Source organism: Rattus norvegicus, chromosome 9, assembly GCF_021556685.1.
Source record: "Rattus norvegicus strain SHRSP/BbbUtx chromosome 9, alternate assembly SHRSP_T2T, whole genome shotgun sequence".
In the NCBI taxonomy this organism is placed as follows: domain Eukaryota; kingdom Metazoa; phylum Chordata; class Mammalia; order Rodentia; family Muridae; genus Rattus; species Rattus norvegicus.
The window spans coordinates 80,121,402-80,138,575 of NC_141542.1; the positions used below are offsets into that span (position 1 = coordinate 80,121,402).

A 17,174-nucleotide genomic window follows, 5' to 3' on the forward strand; every position below is an offset into this window, starting at 1 on the left:
AATAAAGGGCTTTCCTTTCCTTTAGAAATGTAGCTGTTGGTTTGGCATGTCCTTTGGAGCATCATGGAACTCGTACCAGATTTCATCTTTTATAGAAGTGGTTCCCAGGCAAGGGCATTGTTGGCAAGTAGATCAGGAGGCACCAATCTATCCTCCCCTCCCCCTCCTCCCCTCCCCCCTCCTCCCCTCCCCACTCTCCCTCCTCTCTACTCCTCCCTTCCCTTCCTCCTCCCTCCTCCCCTCCCTCTCCCTCCCCTCCCCTACTTACTCTCTTGCATTTCTTCCTTCCTCTGTTTTCTGACTTTCTCTGCTTTCTCCTCGGCCTCTCTTGTTCCTTCTCTTATCTGCTTTCTCTCTTCCCCCTCTCTGACCCTTTCTCCTTCCCTCTCTCCTTTTCACCCTTTCTTCATCTGCATCTCACCTCCCCGTCTCTCCACCCTGGCTGCCATGAGGTGAGAAGCTTTCCTTCTCCAAATCCTTCTGCCATAGTGTTCTGCTTTACCACAGACCGCTAGCAGCTGAGCCAGCCAGCTATGGAGTAAAATCTCAATAACCTAGAGCCAGAATGTGCATCTTCCTCCGTTTTAGCTTTTGACCAGCCTCAGGCATTTCATCACAGTGACAGACAGTTTCTTTCAAGGTCACCACTGTACAGTGTGCTGAGGGTTCCAGCCTATTGCTTCTGATACTGTACACTTGTTACATGGAGCGCATTGCTAGCATGGCCCTTCTGTATGTAGCTACAAATGATGCATGGAGAATTAATAAGCCCTGTTGTACATGCCTAGATATGGCAGAGTATTTAGTTAGTTGAAAATGAATAGATAGAAGACTAAGTGTACAGGAACTTTCACGAGGAACCTGAGACAGAGAACTTAAGACCGGAAACTAAATGTCACAGACCTCATTCCCATAAGGTCTCATTTCATGAGTGGTGGAGGGTGGTGTCTTGCAGTAGAGGAAGGGACTACCCAGGGTGGGGGAGATGACTCAGTAAAGTGACTGTCATACAAGCACGCAGACCTTGATTGTCCTTGGCTGTCCTTGGTTGTACCCATCAGTAACCTCAGTGCTTTCAGGTAGAGAAGAGTGGAGACTGGTGGATAACCAGAGTCTGGCCAGCGAGCCAAGCCATCCAGGAAGCGCTGACTTGAGGAAGAGATCCCTTCTCAAAAGATAAATTAGAAGGCAATAGGAGATACTGATCTCTGACCATATATACTCACACAAACACACATATATAAGCATGGATGCACACAATACAAACACATACACAGAGAAGAAAGAAGAAACTACCAAACCTACCACTCAGTGGATGCAAACTAGAGTTTTTAGCAATAAAATTTAAATCTGCTTTATATCTCTTGACTCACCAGCAAGAGGGTGTACGTTTCAGCTTAGGTAGATTGTAGTGTTGGGCCTTAGAATTCCAACAAAAATAACAGCAATGACACTAACATCAGTGCCCAGTGCTCGATGCAATGTCCCAGAGCCTTATATGAACTAAGTCTTTAATCCTCACAGTGACTAAGGATCTAGTTACTGTTATTATTCCTCTTTACAAATAATGGATCGAAGGCATGGAGGAACTGAGGCCTGGCATTGAGGTTTATATAACTCATAGCTATGAGATTCCATGGGCCCTGGGGCTCCAGTGCTCTTGTGGGGTAGTGAGGGGCCTTTGACTCCTAAGAAGGTCCAGCTTTCCTTTATAAAATGCTGACTACATTAAGAAAAGTCAGATTTAGAGCTGGAAGCAGTAGCTCCCCATGCAGCTTTGGCACTTGGGAGGCAGAAGCAGGGATTGTCACACATTCCAGGTTGGCCACAGAGGGAGATCCTACTTTACCCCCATCTCAAACAAAGGAAGGGTTAAAGCTTAGAGTTCCCATAGACACCAGACAGAATCTGTTCTTTGCCCTTAAATTCCCATATACCTCTCGTACCACTGACCTTTAAGGGATTTCTTACCAAGACACTAGACAAACCACTCATCATTACCATCTCTCCTAATAAGAGGCAGGCTTCTTTAACAAAGCTGTCCCTTGTCATGTGTGAGAACGTTTTGTAAAGTAACTCATCAACCTTTGAGATAGGGTGGCGAACCACATGGGAAGAACGTGAGAAGCATAGCATGATGACGCTGAGATGTGACAGCTTGCCTCTACCTCAGATATAGCTGAGCAGCGCTGTGGGGTCGGGGTTGGGGGTGGCGTTCTAGTTTGAGAGCACTTAAATATTTTCTTCAGGGCCACTCCACCCACCCACAGTACAGGCTCCCATGAACCCCAGTACTCCTGAACTCCCACTCTCTGGCCTTTACTGTTTGCACCATTTCATTAGTTATAGATGGAAATCCTTATTTGCATGAGAAAGCTGACCCATGACCTTCAGCCAGATTTTCCCCCTGGTAGATTTTGTAAACATGGTTCTGTTATGTGCAAGGGACTCACTGAGTGGAAAGCAAACTCTCCTGAGCTCTGTTATCATTCGGAGAACCTTAGCTGCACTGGTTCTCACAAAAGAACCTTATCCTTTAAGCAGATGTCAAGTTAGCCTGTCCCTCAGTTTTACATAAGTAGAATGAGAGAAAAATCTTGCTTTCCAGTTAAATCATTCTTTTGTTTTGACACCGAACAGCAGGCGTTTGTCAAAATTAACGGTTGTGTAAACTTAGAAGTATAAATGAAGAAGAGTGGGAAGGTTGAACTCATTTAAAAATGTAAGAAGGTGATCAGAGACTGCGGGGTCAGATTGTACCTTATCCTGAAATAAAAGGAGACTCAACGTCTACTCTTAGGTCTCTTGTCTTTTGTTACTCACACCCCAAGAAATAAATGAAAGGCTATTTTCCTCAGCTCTTATAACGTGTATTTAAAGTTTTGCCTGTGGATAAAGTCATGGCATTTTGTCTTGCAGGATAAAGACAGAGCCTTGCTGGAGGATTTATTACATGGTGGTTGGTTTCCCCGGTGCCTGATTCGAGAGCACATTCTTTTTAATGAGATTTTTGTCTGAAGGTCCAGTGCTCAGTATTTGGGGACCATAGGTTTATGTTTGTGTTTGGTCTTACGGATATAAAAATTGCAAACATGTTTCATAAATCCGTAGTTTTCAATTTGCAGGAGCGTTTGTTTATCTGATGTGATTTATTTCTGCCCTCACAATGGTGACTGGGAGCAGTGGGGAGTCTGGAGCATAGGCTGCACACCAGCAGTAACTGCACAACCATGCTGGTCTCTAGGGGAGCGCAGGGTATTACTCCGTGAAGAGGAAATGAATAGCCCGCCTCCCCTCTGGAGCCACGCCTATGTAATGGTACTAGTAGGCATTCTTAGTCGCTCTCTGTCCTTTGGATATCATTTAGTAAGGTAAACCAGTTAGTGAGTTAAACATGAGCCCTTTATGGTCTGTGCCCTCCTGGGCTGTTTGCAGCTTGCTTGACTGGAACTAACTCAAAAGTAGATTTTGAGTGCTGTCTCATGAACTCATCTGGAAACAAATACTCATCTGCTGTCTTTGTAATTAAGGAATAATTTGGGATGATATGAAACACTTAACCCCTCCTTTCCCTGGGATATTTCAAGAAGGACTCTCTGTGGACTTGAGAATTCCTAGAAACAAGTCTCAGACCCTGAGGGAGGTCCCTCTTCAGAGAAGACATCTTTATTATTTTAAATATTTATTTAAAGCCTTTTCATATTTGGTCATATTCTTTCCCAAGTCTGCTTCCCAAGTCTGTCCATACCCAACCTCCATAAACACCTCTTTCCACAGTCCTTCTTTTAAAAGAAAAACCAAAATCAAACCAAAACACCAAAAATTAAAAAAAATGCACATGTGCGCGCGCGCGCGCGCACACACACACACACACACACACACACACACACACACACACACTAAAAAGACAAACACAGAGTCTGTTTTGTGTTGGCCAATACTCCTGAGTATGTGGCCTGCCCTGGGGTGTGGCTAATATTCCCTGCTTTTACTCTAGGGTTTTCCATCATTTTTCCTCATCAATAACTACCAGGATCAATGGCCCCATTCATCAACACTACTGCTTATTGATTTCTCCATGAACATCATTTGCCGTTTAGAATTACAATTTCATTGTATTTTTCCTTTAAAAATTATTCTTAAGATTTATTTATTTATGTGTATGAGCATCTTGTCTGGGTGTACATATGCCTTATGTGTGTTCCTGAGGCCTGTCTATGGGGGTCAGAGGGGAGCATCGGTTCCACTGGAACTGGAAATACGGATGGCTGTAAGCCACTATCCATTTGGGAGCTGGAATCAAACTCAGGTCCTCTGCAAGAGCAGCAAGAACTCTTAACCGCACAGCCGACTCTCCAACTCCATTGTGTTTTCTTGTTTTTTTTCCCCTTTCCAGTTTTAAAAAAGCTATTTCAGGGTAGTGTTCTTCTTATTTGTCCAGTATCTCAATATCATATTATCATTGAGTTCTGAATGTGTTTTCATTCTTTATTTCTTTTTGCGATTTGATTTATAGTCTTGCAACTTTTATTTTTATTTAATTTTCCTTCTGAACCTTACCAGCTTCATATATATATATATATGATATATGATATTTTTTTGACTTCCTTTTAAAGAAGAGGTTATTTCTAAAATTCCCTGGAGGCCACAGTGTTTGAGCATCCCTTCTGTTTTCCTGTGACACATATCCTTCATCTCTCCAAGACTCAAACATCTTCAGTGTCTAGACCTTGGACACCCCCGCATCCCTTTGTTAGAATGAACTGGTGCCTGGATCCATCTGCTGAAGCAGACTGGTGGAGAGGGGCAGGCACCACAGGAGGGGAGGACACACTCGCACCTTTCAGCTAACTTGGAGTTTGTTGCTTTGGTCACTTTTCAGTGGGGTGCTTCTATCCTCAGAGGTGGACATCTCTCGTGGGACCCAGTGGCATTAATGGATCAGAGTGTCCTAAACACTCATGTGGCGAGGGCATCTATGCAGTCCCATGGTTCTTCAGCTCACCCCACAGGTCCTCCGACCTGTGCAGGTTCTAAGGTGGCAAATGCTGACTCAGCTTTCCAGTACCTAGCTTCGTAGGCTTTGGCAGTGTAAGATTTAAATGGCGACTGTATTTTTTTTTGTTCCTCTTTTAGACTCTGCTATTATTTATGGGGAGTAAGTGGCATATGGGGTAAAAATTAATTAAAGTCTGAAAAGTTGGAGAAGGAAAACATTTTCTGTCTTTTCAAATATTTTATTTTACCATTATTATGTATTATTTTCCTATACATGTTACATGGGCAGGGGACTTGGACTCCAGAGGGGAGAAGGGAGTTGGGAGCCATGAAGGGAGAAGCAGGTTGCCCCAGTTACCAAGTGGAGATGCAAGAGTTTCAGACTTACAGGTCCATCTCACTGGTACACGTGAGGAAGACTGAGGGACTTAGGGACTCCTAACGCTCTGGGATCCAGGGTCTTATTTCTTGTGGTGATGGGATAAAACGCTAGGGCTGTTGTCTTATGTGTATGTAGAAGCTAACAACATTGGTTTGCAAGAAATATGAACAGACAGTAGAGAGGAATAGAGGAGAGGAGAGAGAGGAGACAGGGGCAGGTTAGGCATAAGACATACGGTTCCCCAGGAGTGGGCACAGAGACTGACTACAGTACACAGAAACCCATTGTGTGTCTTATAAAGAATCAATAGAACAGATTTCAGAAGTTTTCACCACAAAGGGATGATAACTGCTAATGGAGAGGGGCGTTCAGTTCAGCCTGATTGGATTATTGTCCATTTTCACAGAATTTGACATTGTACATCATTAGAGAGTGTAATTGTATGCCAGTTAAAAATAAACATAAAATTTAGAGTTTACTTTTCAGTTTCCCAAACAATCTGCTTTTAAAAGATAAGCAAAGTGAAATTTTCTTCTAGCTAAGAGTTTCACAAACGATCAGTCGAGAGGCACAGAGGTGGGGGTCTCATTAGGGTACCCTCACTCATCCTCTCTGATTGTGGATTGCCATTTGGAGTGGGTGTTTAAATTATTAGCCATTTCAGAAATGTCTCTGGTTTCAGATATTAATCATCAGAAAGGCAGTTAAGTGCCATTACATGGCCTTAGGATTTTAAAAATTATGCATATAAGCAGAGCAATTCAGAGTAGTGACCTGACCCTCTGATTATGCATTTTAAAGCACTCTTAGAATAACCCTCTTCAGAATTATTGGACACTCTACATATTCACACTGTAACATACTGTCTGATGAAAAAGTGAGAATCCAGCCTGAGCAAAGGGCTGCGTGCACAGGTCTGTGTTAAGTAAGGCCCTGCACTGAGACATGGCCGTGGCCTTCTTTTCCCAAGACATCCTTGATGTCCAGGCATTTTACCTTTTCCAGTGGTTCTCAACCTTCCTAACGCTGCGACCCTTTAATACAGTTCCTCACGTTGTGGTGACCCCAACCATACACTTATTTGATTGCTACTTCATAACTCTAAGTTTCCTAGTGTTATGGATTGTAACATAAATGGTATTTCCTATGTAACAATTACACTTCTTATTGTGAATTCAGAGGTGTGTTTTTAAGTGCTTGGCACAGTGATCAAGATCCATATTTCTAGTAACTTCGGTGATTAGAAATATGTTGTCCTTTTCTCCCCTTTTATGTCAAATGTAAGTTCATTGATGTTTCCTTTGAAAGTAAAGAATAATATCACATGCTTTAAACATTTTAAAAATTGTATGGGTATGGTGTTTTGCCTGCATGTATGTCTGTGCACCATGCACATGCCTGGTGCCTGCAAAGGCCAGAAGAGAGCATTGGGTCCCCTGGAACTGGAGTTTTAGATGATTGTGAACTGCTATGTGGGTGCTAGGAACCAAACTCTGGTCCTCTAGAAGAACAACCGTGTTCTTAGCTCTCCATCTCTGGAAAGCAGATGGTCAGGTCTTCCTGAGGTCTTTGGAGGACTGTTTCATGTGTGTCTAACGTTGCAGAGGAACTTTGGAGTTAGGTAACGTATGGAGTTAGGTAACGTACGTGAGACTGCCTGCTTGTCCCTTGCTTTTCTGTTCCTTCAGCTCTCCTGGTGTAGGAGCTGACTGTCTGGATGATACTGATGCAGCTGGAATCTTGTTAGTCCTCTTGTGTGGTGGCATTTCTGCATGCCTCTCCTCAGTGCTGTGCTATTCTGCAATAACTTCCTTTCCTTCCAGTGTTCCCTTGTACAGCAGAGAGAGAGTGCACACTGGAGTCTCGGGCAGTCCAGATGCTGCTGTTTCTAGAGAGAAGGAGAAAGTCCCCTCTTCTTTTCTGTGCTTTTGCCTCCCATGGGTTCCATAGTTTCTTCTCTCTGGTCTTAGTAGTGACAGATTTCTGGTTCCAGATGCTTTTTCCCTTGTCTCTTTCTGGCTCCGTTTTTCTCATACTCCAAATTTTAATGTCAGAATTAGACTAAGCCTTTCTGTTTCTGTTAGCTGTAGACGTTCTGAATTCCTTTTCTTTCAAGGAGGCAGATCAGTGGGTAGAAAACTTGTTTGGCACACACAAGGTCTACGGTTTGATTCCCAGCACCATGTGGACATGGTGGTGAATGCCACCATGGACTATGGAGGTGGAGCAGGAAGATCTGAAGTTTAAGGTCATCCTTGGGTACACAGCAAGTTTGAGGCCAACCTGGGATGTACAAGACCCTGCCTCAAAAAAGAGTAGCAACAAGAAGAAACGTAGATTTCTGCATATTTACGGCAATATGCATAGTAATGTCTTACTATGGCTGACATGGAAGGCATTATTAGTGTCTCAGAGATCTTTTGTGTGCCCCACATTGCCATATGTCTCCCACCACCCTCTTTGACGTCTCATGAAGATTGTATCTCATGATGAAGTTTAGGTAGTAGACTTGAGGATTTTTACCCCAAGCCAAACAAAACCCACAAAGCAAACAACCACCTTACAAAATGTGGCAATAGAGCAGTTAAGAGCGCTGACTGCTCTTCCAGAGGTCCTGAGTTCAAAATCCCAGCAACCGCATGGTGGCTCATAATCATCTGTAATGGGATCCAATGCCCTCTTCTGGTGTGTCTGAAGACAGTGATAGTGTGCTTATATATAATAAATAAATAAATCTTTTTTTTTTTGAAAAAAGGGCACTTGTTGCTCTTGCAAGGGTCCCAGGTTCCATTTCCAGGATCCATATGGGAGCTCACAGTCACCCCTGAGTCCAGTTCTAGGGGACCTGACATCCTTTTCTGACCTACGTAGGTACAAGGCATACACCTGGTACACATACGTACGTGCAAGAAATACACTCTTATTCATAAAAAAAATCTAGAAAATATGTAAAAGTGTTAACGGTAGAATCCTGTAGTCACAGTAGAAGAGACTCATGTCTTTTTTTAAAATATTCCACTAGGAAAGGTCTTGCCTAGAATTGAGAGGAGGCTTCCTCATTTTAATCTGCTTAGGCTCACACTGATAAAATGTCATAAACCGAGCAGTTAACTTTGGTGCCTGGCAGACTTAGATGCTGGTGAAGCCTTTCTCTTGCTAGCATGAGACTGTCTTGCTGAGAAAGAAAGCAAGGGTGCTCTCTGGGGTCTCTTCTCCGACTTCCAACTCTCTGCTTCCTGCTTCCCTTTTCTTCTCCCTTTGGGCTGCTTGGAAGACTTAGGCCCTTACTCATGACTCATGCTAACTGGCTTCTGCTTAAAAGAGCATCGATCCCGTCATGAGATCTCCATGTCATGACCTTATTATGTATGGGCGCTGTGGTAGGTGCACTTGCCATGAGATGGGTAGGTTGGTGAAACTTATGAGCGTTTCTTTCTTTTTTATTGTATAATATTATATTTATTATGATATTTTCATGTCTGTGTGAGGGTGTTGGATCCCCTGGAACTCAAGTTACAGACAGGTATGACCTGCTATGTGGGTGCTGGGAATTGAACTCAGATCCTCAGGAAGAGCAGCCAGTATATTCTTCTTTTTTTTTTCTCTTTTTTCTTTTTTTTCGGAGCTGGGGACCGAACCCAGGGCCTTGCGCTTGCTAGGCAAGCGCTCTACCACTGAGCTAAATCCCCAACCCCCAGCCAGTATATTCTTAACCACTGAGCCATGTCTCCAGCTTTTTCATGCTTGTTGTTTTGGTGGGGGAGCATTATTTAGTATGTTCTCCCGCATTCGTAGGCATCTCAATTCTTGACTCTTGTCTGGGTCCAGAATTCTGACTCTAGCAGATTTATGATTTTTTGCTATGGCTTCCTTGGATGTGAATCAGGTAATTGAGAGTCCGTCTCTTTCTCTGCCATCTCTAATCCAAACCTCTCATGGTCTTGGAACCTATCTTGACACGTAGTAAATTCATTGCCGTGGATCATATACAGTTAATTCTAGAATTTATACCAGGGCACTAAAAATGTCTGGTTTTAAAGATTACCCTATAAATAGATCCCCTGAAAGACCCAAATAGAATAGTTTCTTCTTCTTTTTTTTTCTATGTCAGTCTCTCTGGGATTTATCTGCTTCTGGAATGTTACAAAGGTTTTTGCTTTTGATCCACATATTGAGAGTCACTTTGTGAATGTGAGATTGTTGACCTGGGAAGAAACTTTAAGAGCCATGCAATGAAAGTTGTCTGGCTGGAGACATTTATAGAGATTGTTTTCAAACTCTGACCTATAGATCTGTTCTGCATTTGCGAGCCAGTTGCGATTTCGCTTTGTTACAGGCAGGCTACATCAATATAGAAGAAGAAATGTGTTTACCTCTAAAATATTGAAAATGATTTTAAGATACATTTTTAGAATGCCATGCGCAAACAAGTGCTCTAAATAGCCTTTAAAAGATAAAAATCCAGTTTTAATATTATGCAAAATGTCTAGACTCTATAATTAGACTGGGATAGATTAAATTACTGACTTCTAATCACTATTTTATACACGTCTCTCAAAGTGACATTAATTGCTCTCCAATTTGCTAATTATAAGATAGTCTTGCAGGACGGGCTCTAATTTCTCCCTGTTATCCTTGGTTTTTAGCATTTTTATGATAAAGCACGTTAATGTGACCGTGAGGTTTTAGATTTATTTTAGTCACAGTGAAGCCATCGTTTTGTAGACCAGTTAGATTAGTTAACACAAATGCAGCTTTGGCAGGTTCTGATTCTTGGCCTTCAGGATTTGTTTGTTTCTGTGTAAGAGGGTGTTTTGTTAGTTATTAGTCTGACCTGTAGAAAGGATATCTTGAAAATGGAGGCATTCTCTTTTGCTTGAGGTATGTAGAATTATGTAGACTTGGGAGAAAGCAGCTTTCTACAGTGTGTAGGTCACATGGATGGAGCTGTTTCTTCAGTACCTTCTGGAAAAGATTGGCCTACAGGTGCCTGAGAGTTCCCACACATTGTTTGACAGAGTGTCCCCACCAGACTGACTGTGTGTGCCAGCAGTGTATAGCTTCCCATGAAGCAACCTTTGTTTGTAGGGGGTGTATCATCTACTCCTGGGTCACTGGCAAAAATGACTTAAAGGAAGGAGGGTTTATTTTGGCTTATGGTTTGAAAGGGTTCCATCCTGTCATGGTGAGGATGGCATAATGGAGCAGCCCAGTTCATAGAGATGAGATTGTGTGGCAAAGGCTCTTAACATCCCGAGGAAACAGGGAGCAGGAGGTAATCCTGCCCTCCTTAGGGGCCTACTTCTACCAGCTGGATCTCCGTAAGGTCCCATACTTTCTCAGAAATTGTTGAATTGTTGAATAACCAGCAGTAGCTGGGATTGCTTTCAGAGTCAGACCATACAATCGTACAGCGACTGCTGGTTGGAGGTTTCTTTAAGCATCCTGGAATCCAGTGTTCCTGGTTTTTGTAAGGGACTAAGTAGCTTTACCAGTGTGAGGAACTTCTCCCAGATCTCAGAGATTGTGAGCACCAGGATATGTTTAGTTAAGGTTTTCTTGGGGGACTAAGGCTAAACATTAAACCCAAAGATCCACAATTAGTCAGCTAAGGAATGACACTAAGTTTCACGATCCTCTCCAGGGGAAAGGATTCCTCCTAAAGATGTTACACAAGAATGGGCAGGTTTCTGGCAAATTCCTTCTGGAAGTCTGTTGCCTTACTAATATTTTGAAACCATCCATCTGGGAGAATGAAAATTGTCCTTAGAGAAATCAGTCGTGCTCTAGGTAAATCATAAATGTTTAAAAAGCAATTCAAGGCTGGTGAATAATATTTTGATGCTATGGTTGCGCTCAGGGTTTAGAACTGCCTGAAGGTCATTTTTCTGAATGATAATTAAAAAATAACCTGTATGTTGTGTGTGTGGTAGTAATTCTGTGTTTGCATGAGGAAGCTGTTGAGGTCACTCTTTCCTTCCCTACAGCCTCTTCTCTCCCCTTTTTCCTTAATTATATTATTTGTCACAGTGCTGTGCTGTGACTGATGTGACAGTTCCATCCTTACACAGAGGAAGAACCTTGGCTCTATTGTCTCCATGTCTCTGGTTTATGCACGGGGAGTCCATGCTTGGGAAGAATGCTACTTTCTGTGTAGCACAGGTAGATGGCTTCAGAGGATCTTCTTGTGTTGGGTTGTGCTGATTCTTTCTCAGTCTTTGTGTCTTGAGAATTTGTCTGTGACATTTTATTCTCAGTTCAGCTGTGCAGGTTCAGGTTGTGGCAACCCAAGCAGAAAGCAGGGGCTAGCTTCCCTAGGTAGGAAGAGAGCCCCTAAAAGATAACTGTGGTGTTCTACGAAAACCTTACTATTAAAACAAGACAAAGCTGCAAAGGAGAGGCTAGAGAGGGGGCTTAGATTGCACAGTGCTTGCTGTATAGTGGGGTGGGGGTGGGGGGCTGGAGGTCGATTTCTAGCACCCCAGTGTAAAGGCTGGGGTAGTGGTGTGGTTATAAACCCAGTCCAGGGAGGTGAATGCAGCTGGATCCCTAGGGCTCGCTGGCCAACTAGTCTAGCCAATCAGTGAGCTCCAGGTTCAGTGACAGACCCTGTCTCAAAAAATAAGGTGGAGAGAGACTAGGGAAGACACACAGTGTTGACTCTTCATGTATCACACGTTCGTTCTCTCTCTCTCTCTCTCTCTCTCTCTCTCTCTCTCTCACACACACACACCCCTGTTTATACCTACAAATATAACTGGCCTTTGCCTAATGGATTTTTCCAGCATATATATGTATGCATATATATTTAATTTCCAATAAAAATTAAAGAAATGGGAAAATTAATCTTTTATTTCTCTTAATTGTTGAATTCTCTTCTTCCCCCTGCTTCATTCAATCTCCAGCAATTAATCAAATGAGTGAAGGAGAGTTTCAGCTCCAGGGTCTCATATGTGGATAGACTTTTTCCTTGTGTGTGTGCTGGTTTCTTGCAGCTCTGTCCTGCTGCTAACATTAATTACCTTGCTGATGGCTCTAATTGACCCAGTAAAGGAGCTTCTCCGTGTTCAGCCTGCCCCAGGTCCTGAAGACCTCGGATTCTTTGTGAGCACAGGAAGTAACACTTGCCTTCAGCTTTTACAAATAGTCTTCCAAATTCAGGTTCTCATCAACTCCTTTGAAAGGTCCATGTCCTTGCCTAATGTAAACCTGTGTAGTGTCCCAAACCTGCCTTTTAACCACCCCACCCTCTCCTGCATGCCCAGGAGCAGTTGTCTAACAGAAAACAGACCATAGGTTTCTTTCGCTGAGTGTGTGTGTGTGTGTGTGTGTGTGTGTGTGTGTGTGTGTGTATGTGTGTATGTGTGTGTGTGTGTGTGTGTGTGTGTGTGTGTGTGTGTGTGTGTGTGTGTTGGCTGTTTTTGTTTTTCAAGAGAGAGAAAGACCAGGACATTGTGTGGGTGGATGGGGATCTGGGAGGAGTTGGGGGAGAGGAAATAATATGACCAAAATACAAAGCTCCTGGATTAGCCAGTTCATACACTGCAGGCTTTGACGTCCTTTGCCAAATGGCCCTCTGGAGTGGTAGTTGTCTAACAACCTTGCCAGCACTTCCTACTGTCATTCATTTTTATTTTCTAAAGGGATTGAATAAATGTTCTCTTATGTTATTTTAATTTTCAAGTCTATTATTGCTATAATAGTTGTACATTTGTATATGTCACCCTTGGCATTTTGTGTTCAGTTTTTGCATGAGTTGCTCCTTGAATATTTGATTTTGTGGGTGCCTTTTGTCTGCTTCTCTCTTGTTATTGTTTTCTCTGAAGACCCAACCTGAAGAGGAGGAAATCTTTGTTTTTAACTTGTTTTGCAAGTATTTTTTAAACCCCTTTGTTTTGAACTGTAGGGTGCCTTAACAAATTTTCTCTATTTTCGTAGTTTATTTTTTATAGTTTTATCAGTGCTTTTGGGTATATGGTCATATATTCAAAGACCTCTCTTCAATGTTTTTGTGGATTTCTCTACTCCCCTTATGGTTCTTGTGATGGCTTGTATATGCTCAGCCCAAGGAGTGGCTCTATTAGAGGGCGTGGCCCTGTTGGAGTAGGCGTGTCACTGTGGGTGACTTTGAGACCCTCATCCTAGCTGCCTGGAAGTCAGTATCCTGCTAGCACCTTCAGATGAAGATGTAGAACTCTCAGCTCCTCCTGCACCAGGCCTGCCTGGATGCTGCCGTGCTCCTGCCTTGGTGATCATGGACTAAACCTCTAAACCTGTAAGCCAGCCCAATTAAATGTTGTCCTTATAAGAGTTGCCTTGGTCATGGTGTCTCTTCATAGCAATAACACCCACACTAGGACAGCTCTACTTTAAACAACCTTAATAAATAGAGTCTTGGTTTGCTATAGGGTGTAGGATGGCCGTCTGTTTTTCCCAATATTTAGTAACATGACTGAAATATGTGGATTCTCCATTCCTTTTCTTTCTGGACTTATTTCCTGTTTTATGACCTCCTGATGGCTTTCAGTTTTCCACTCTTTGTAGATTTCAATGTCATTCTGAACTCGAGACTTTTCTGAGGTTCTTCTGGGCCGAGGACCAGGCCCCAGCTCTTCATCTACGTTCCTGTAGTGCTGACACAAGTCCTTGTTTCGTTGCTTTATTTGAGAAAATGACACACATTTTTCTTTAAGATGAACTTTAGAGTCATTTGTCATGTTAAAAAAAAATAACCTCTTGAGATTTTGTATGGAATTGCAGTAACGTTCAAGTGGGGTGAGGGTAGCGGATATTGTTACATTGTTACCACATGGGCTGTCCCCATGGGGAATCAGGGAACTGCTTCACTCAGTCAGGACGTGTCTTAGGGCTTATTTTATTTTTTAAACTAAGAATTTGGTGTTAACTTCCTGTGTATTTTTCTTCATGTTTATTTATACTTGCTTATTCTTGGGGTATTTAAGTATTAACATTTATATGTGCAACATCTATCTATCTATAGTTACACACACACACACACACACACACACATACACACACACATATGTAAAGTTTGGTATCATTTTGCAAAGCCTCTCCCTATATTATCTCTAGATAGGTTTTGCTGGCCTGTATAGAAATACGTGCTTCATGTTCATCTTGTAACTGACCACCTTACTGAAAACTTAACTATTTCTGATTGATTTTTTCTATTGGCTTCTTTTTGATTCCTTCGGCCATTCTCTCATTCCTCTGGAATGTGGTGTGAATGAAGTGCCATTTTAAAAACAGGTTGAAAATGAAAGATGCAGGGAGTTTTCTCCCCAAGACTGGTACGGGCTCGTCTTGGAAGAGCTGCCTTTTCTGGATGGAACGCCACTGCTCAGGCTGACAGCAGACCCTGGCTCTTGGAGACACTGGGAACCATAGAAGGATTTCACTGCTTCCTGGGCAGCTCTGTTGGGAGTTGCGTCACACTGGCTGGTCAAGCCCGTGGGGCTCTTCCCCTTTGCACTACACACTTACGGCCTGTCTCAGGTTTCCCATCTGACTCTTCGTCCTTTCCGTTCTCCACTGTGAATCCACGGCCCCATGTTTCCTTTCTTCCTTTTTCGATGTTTTCAGAATGGTATTGCAGTCCATGGGCTCCTCGCCAGAGACCTAAGGAGCACCTGTGCTCCGAATTTCCAGTATGGCCTCTCGTGTCCTTTGGAAAGCCCTCGAATCCCTTTACAACCCTCCCGTGTCTTCAGCCCCTCCGCCCTTTCCATCCTCCCTTGCTAGGATTGTCTCTGCCTGCAGCTCTGTTCACATGAGCTGGGCCCACACTCTTCAGCCTTTGCCTAGCCGCCATCTTTGTCTAGCTTAACACTAAGCCTCTGTTCACCTCAGGTATCACTGCTCCAGCCTTCAATCCCAGCCTCCCCACCCCACTGTCTTTTCGCCCAGTTTATACTTAAAGGAATACACTTTGTCCCCCACTCTTGAGGAAGGGCAGAAGCATAATTGTAGGTAAAAAGCTTGTGCTTGTACGAATGTATTAACCTAAGTGCCTGTGATTGTCTCGTTACTACTTAAGAAAGTTATCATTTGGCAAATTAAAAATATCACAAGTCGGGGTGGGAAATGTCTTGACAGGTAAAGTTCTTGACTTAAAAGCATAAGGACCTAACTTCAATCCCTAGAACCTGTGTAAAACTGTCCAAATGGTGGCACACGCTGCAGGAAGTGGGGACCATTAGCCAGCCTAGCTGAGCTTGTGAGCACCAGATCCCAGGAAGATAAGGTGGAGAGCCCTTGAGGAAAGAATGAAATTGACCATTGGCCTTCTCTCCCTTTGTCTTCTGTCTCTGTCTCTCTCTCTCACACACACACATGCATGTAATATATATACACATATGTATACACACACGTAACGAGAAAAAAGAGAGAAACTTTTGGTGGACAGAGGGATCAGGCGTAGGGTCTATAAAAGGATCTGCATGGTGACCAGCATTTTTAGTTGAATGAACTAAAAGTTCCAAGGACTGGTGCGTATCGGGGGGAAAGAGACTTCTTAGAGGACTTTGTCAGAGGTCATTTGGGTGAACATGAATACATGTTTAAGTATAGATAGTGTCTTAGTTACCTTTCTGTTCCTGTGACAAAGAACCAAGGCAGCTTAGAAAAGAAAGCTTTTAACCGGGGTTAACATGTCAGAGGGATAGAGTTCATGGTGGGGTAGTTACAGCAATCAAAATAGCTCAGAGTTTACATCTCGGTCTGTAAGTCAGGGTTCAGGCAGAGAGGGAGCTCATTGGGAATGCATGTGTGCCTGTATCCTTTGAAACCTCTAGCTCTATCCCCAGTGACCTCCTTTAACCAGGTCATGCCTCACAATCCTTCCCAGCTTCATCAACTGGAACCAAGTATTCAAATACATGAGCCTAAGGAGGCCATTCTCATTCAAACCAGCACAAACCTCAGCTCTGTTTCCGTGTTGTAAAGGCTGTCCTTTGGTGCACATGGGACGTGCTAGATGCAGCCGAGCTCCTGATCATCCTCTTCCAAGCTTCCCGTGGAGTCACTGTAGGGTGCCTCGGACATTGCTCTGAAATACATGCAGAATCAGAGTCTTCCTATTCTTCAGCTAGAGCAGTTTGATATTTTCTTACAAATAAACCTACTGTTGAGTTACTTCTAGAAAGTCTGAACAGTATCTCTTCATTCTGTAGAAGTGGGAAAAAAGACCTACATTTAGGATGCATAAGTGATTCAGGGATGGGCTCATGCCTCCTAGATGGAATAAGTGGCCCAGAGGTGTGAGTTGTCACGCCTCTCATTCACTCCTGGTGGCAGATCTGGACACCCTGCTGTCCTAACCCAGCCCTCTGCACTGGGCACAGAGCACCTTGCACTGCCCTCGGTTCTGAAAACCCCGCTGGGTGTACAGAGCGGCTGGAATCAGGTGCGTCATGCTTGCTCTGACGGACGGACGTTCATCCGATCAACTACCGCAACCCTCATGGTGCTTGTTAGTGTAAGTAGCACAGTGGGGGAGGGGATTGGTTAGTTAGTCTAGGTAGGAGGCCTCAGTTAGGGGGCGCAGCCTCAGGCAGTAAACCACCTGGAGGCGGATGTCGCTAGATACTTTCTGCACACACTGTCAACATTTCCAGGCAGACCACAGGAAGGCTTCGCAATTCCAATGGGTCTGAGGCACTGGCCCTTACCAAGAAAGCTCACACCCACAACCAAGAGCTTATTGCCCATGTTTACAGTGGAGGATGCATTTAAAAAGGACGAGTTGAAGGTGCAGTGGTGACAGTCATAGCGC

General features: G+C 43.4%; 1 protein-coding gene across 3 annotated transcripts in view; it reads left to right on the plus strand.

Moving 5' to 3' along the window:
* Positions 1-17,174, plus strand: part of Adam23 (ADAM metallopeptidase domain 23) — a 146,964-nt gene that overhangs the window by 51,562 nt on the left and 78,228 nt on the right.